Below are 4,852 nucleotides of genomic sequence, written 5' to 3' on the forward strand. Positions count from 1 at the left end.
GCTTATAGAAATCAGATTTCTAGCCAATGCGGGAATATGCAGAACACCCGGAAGTGTTATAATCCTTCCACACTGCAACTTCAACTTGAATTTTCCTTAACCAATGATTCTAGCCTTCCTGTCGTCCCCTAAGAAGACATCACCACCATCATATTTCTCATACTCGCAAAACCACTCTATATGGGGAGTGAAGTGAAAGGATGCACCTGAGTCAAGCAACCATGCCTCATGATCTACATGTCCCTTTTGAAGTGCCCTTCCTTTCTGCATTTCTGGCACACCTTTATAGGTTTTCCTGGAGGTTTAGATCTCCCTCTAGATTTAGATCTCCCACTTGAGGACTAATTTTTGTTTCTGTTATGGGATCGTCCTCGTACAGACAAGGCATCACCATTCTGGATCTTCATATATTTCTGTCTCATCTCCTCCAACAACAAGGATGAGACTATTTCACCAAATTGCTAGGCAGTTGCATTTCTACCTATTGCAACAACCAGACTGTCCCATGAATCTGGTAGAGAACACAACAAACTAATGCATTTATCTTCATCTGAAATTTTAATATCAACAGATAATAACTTGCTTACCACAATATTAAAGGCATTCATATGCTCTGTCACCGAGTCTCCATCTTTCATCCTCGTGTTATACAACTTTTTCTGTAGGAACAGTTTATTCACCAAAGATGTAGATTGGTACAAAGTCCCTAACTTGTCCCACAAAGCCTTCATCGAAGCTTCCCCTGATACATTCAACAATACTAAATCTAAGACACACAATTGCATTGTGCTCTTTGCCTCGCAATACAAATTCGCCCAGTCTTCAGCTGACATTGTTGTTGGTTTAGTACCCAGATCTATCACGATCCACTGATCTTTATCCACCAGCAAATCCTCCATCTTGAGTTTCCACAACTCAAAACTCTGACCATTAAATATCTCGATCTCTATCTTTTCACTACTTGCCGTCTTCTTTCACCACAAGAATCAATCTCGAAGATCTCCCACTGAACAGGGTCTATCATAGGCCCGAGCAAAACCCCTCAGTAGCAAAGGTGTTCCCTTGAAGCCGAAACAACTCCAATACCAAATGTAGGTTTTAACCCGTACAAAAATTACCTACATACGAATTCTAAAAACAAAAAATAAACAATGGTGAGAGCATAAAACATAAAACAGATATACACAAATATTTTCCCCTGGATCCCAAAACCAGGACTACTAGTTTCATTTTTCATTATATTCCTTTCAATGTTATAATACATATATATACATGTCGAAGCATCCATAAACCCCAATCCATTAACCCTGTATTAGAACATAATCGTAATTCCCTTAACCAGATCTATAAAATACCATGGACAGAAAACCATCATGCCCAAACCATGCGTGAAATCCATGCACAAAACCATAGGTATGTCCGGCCACCTAATATATGCAAAAAAAAACCCTAGGGCGTTGCCTTGGACCTCGTGCAGGGGGGCTACTAGCCCCCTACATACCCTGATAGGGGGGGCATCTGCCCCCTTGTTGCGTGCGACACAACGTACAGTGGGGGCTACCGCCCCCCCATGACCCCCCTATGCATGGGGTAGTCATGGAAAGAATATAACACACACCCAAAAGAACCACTAGGCCCAACAAAGAGAAAATCCACCTCTTGTCTTTACCGTATATCCCGCCATTCACCGACAAGGATTCCTAGGCCCACTGAGGCATACAATCTGGATTTACCACAACCCATAATCCTGTTCAGGGGTGACTAGGCCATTGGCTTCATGATCCTCAGTTTGGTTCAGGGACCACTCAAACCATGTGTTTGTCAATTCGAAGATCCACCCCACTCAGCTTCGAATCCAATTTGGCCATCCCACATAAACCGTATGAGAGAATCCATATCATCAAAGCTATCAGGAAATGGCAAGGCTAGGCTAAAAATATTGTCACACCTAGCAAAACCCGTGCCATGGTAGAAAAGAAACACATGCAATCCCATGCATGCCAAATCTAACAAGGAAAATACCCATGCAAGTCAATACCTGCAATGAAGCTTGTTGTAGCTGCTTGATCTTGCCTTTCCCTGCTTGATCTTTGCTTCTTCTTGCCTTCTTTGCCTTTCTTGCTCCAATGCCAAAGTTCTCCAAGAAAAATCTAAGTGTTCAAGAGTATGAGAGAGAGAGAAAGAATAATGAGAGAGCTCCAAATCTAAATTGGCAAAAGGTTACCAATTGATCCTCAAAAGCCTTTTTGAATAAGGCCTCTATTTTCTTCATTTTCCATTATTTTCCTTCAAATTCCTCCTCACATGAACCTGTGAGCTTTCACCTTCCATTTCTCCTAATTTCCATTATTTTCATAAATAAATGTGCCAAAAATGTCATTTTTCCTTTCCAAAGCCTTAGCCATTGCCTTTGTCAATTTCCTTAGCCATAAACAACCAAATGAGCACCCCCTAGGATGTCTTGTCCAACATTCAACTTGGAATTAGTGTCCTGTTAGTGTCAGTCTTTCCAGCCTTCCTCCAGTGATCAAATATGCTCTTACAAAGTGGTCTTAGAGTGTCAAGGTCAAATTTTGTCATTTCAAAGAGTTTTCAAGAAAAACTTGGTCACTAGGCATTAGGTTTAGGGTTTGCTTTCACTCCTTCTAAAGTTGTCCAAATGTTGGTCCATGTCACCATTCAGCTGAGTTTATCATCATTCATAGGGTTTTCATTATCATCTCAGTGTCTAATGAGTCATTTTACACCTTGTTCATGCTTCAGTTGCACCTAGGCAAGGTCATTTCCCTCTCCTAGGGTTTTGAAAGCTAATTTCTCTTGAATGGTCAAATCATTAGAAAAAATTATATCCAGATGTTCATACACCTTCCCCTATCCTTCATGTACCTTATAAAACACTTTCCATCACTGAGATCCCCCAAATTCCTCATTTTTGCACAAACCCTAGTTTCTAGCTACAACCTGGCAATTTTCTAGGTTTGGCCTGTGTTTTGCCCTTTTGGACCCCTTCCCTCACTCAATCTCTAAGATTCCACTTTCCCCTACTTCCGAACATCCCTCCCCACTCCCAAAAATTTCCCCAAGAATTTAGAAGCCCCCTTTCCCCTTCATTTCGCTTCATTTCCACGAAATTCCTTGTTTCACACATCGGGATCAGTTTCACTCAAAAGATGTTTTAGAGTAATCAAAGATGAATTTAGGAAAACTGAGAGATTTTTTTTTCCACAGCAGGCCAAGGAAGAAAAACCTCCTTCACTTTTTGCACAGGTGTCATGGTTTTAGAGAAATGTCAAAAATACAATCGCCAGATCCAAGGAGGTTGGCCAAGGCACTAAAACGACGGAAAAGGCCCGATCCACTCCAAATTTTGGCCAAAGCCTCTTTGACTGAGCATGGTACTTGATTGGGGACTCCCAGCCCAAATTTCAAGAAATTTGGAGAAAATTTTGTCAATTGTGAATTTTTTGTGCCAAACACAGGTTTTTGCCCTCAACGCGTAGCGCGCCGCGCGCGACCCTTAAGATGGGCAACTCCATTTCATGAAAACTCAGCATTTTTGGATTTTTCATGCAAAAATACACTTGCTCAGCAATTTCCAAGAGATTCCATCAAGTTTTGAGCCTCCAGAAGGTCAAAAAACAAGCAAAAAATGACTTTCTGCCACCTTTTTGACACACAGGAAGCAGTCTTGGGAGATTGCAATTTTTAAGGGTCAAATGGCCACCAAATTTAGAAATTCCACTTGGGTTGGAAAGTAGACATCCATACCTTTCCAACAAGCCCACTTTTTCCTCATTTGGACACCTGGAAGTGCCTCAAAAGCAGCTCCAAAGGCGCGCGACGCGTTCAGGATCAGGGCGCGACGTGTTGGGCAGTTTTCACAGAAATTCACCTACAGCTCAGTAAAACGCAGTTTTGACTGGATTTGACTTTTTGGAGTAGATTTTGATATTCCTTGTTGTAAATGATGTAATTTTATGATATTTTGACACTTATTTATCTCTTCTAGAAGATTCATTCATGAGATAGGCAAAAATTTAATGAATGAATTGGTTTCCTAGCTTATAGAGGCAAGTTGTTTTGACTGCCTAGTTTTCAGTGCTCAGTTTAGAATTGGTTGAAACAGCTCCTAGGATAGTGAGCTCGACCCCTATAGGCAAGGAAAGATGTTAGATTGCTTATATTATGTACTTTCTTGGTCATTTTCATGGTTGGACTCTTGAGGGAGAAAGCTTCTATTGTATTACTCATTGTATCTCTGCAATTTTGGCAAAGGAAGAAAGACCAGGGTTTTGCAGTCCTTTTTGGGATTCCTGTGGTTACATGTATTGATGGTGTGTTTCTCTTTTTACTTGTAAGTTTGTTATGTGAATCATCTTCTTACTTTTCCTTCTGCAAATTAGGCAAATGAAGTGTTAAAGTAGAATTCATGATTGCCATGCTCTGCTTTTAAGTTTGCTTAATATCAATGTTTTCATCTGTTTAAGGAGAACTCAAGGTGAATTGCTTGCTCTCCTTAGCTCCTCACCAGTCATTCTCATCCATCCAAATCTTTCAAAGGCATCAATACAGTCTCCTATCTTGCCCCAAAGAACCCCCTGCAAAAACTGTGTCCAATCCCCGCACCCAAAATTGCCTTTCCCCGATTTTCCACCGAAATCCTAAAAATATCAAATCAAACCTTTTATCAGTTTACTAGCCTAAAATCAGTGTTCTTTATTGGTTATCTTCGCCCTTAGAAGATCTTTGCCGAGATATATCGGAGAGAGCCCTCTCCTGCCCCGTAGGGCTAGCTACGAGGCTAAGTGGTTTGATGTTGCCTTGAAGTTTGCCTTTCTCAGCCTGAGGTGAA

This window comes from Pinus tabuliformis, chromosome 4_2 (genome assembly GCF_031772625.1).
Source record: "Pinus tabuliformis cultivar Carrire ecotype Pingquan chromosome 4_2, CPIR1, whole genome shotgun sequence".
Lineage (NCBI taxonomy): Eukaryota > Viridiplantae > Streptophyta > Pinopsida > Pinales > Pinaceae > Pinus > Pinus tabuliformis.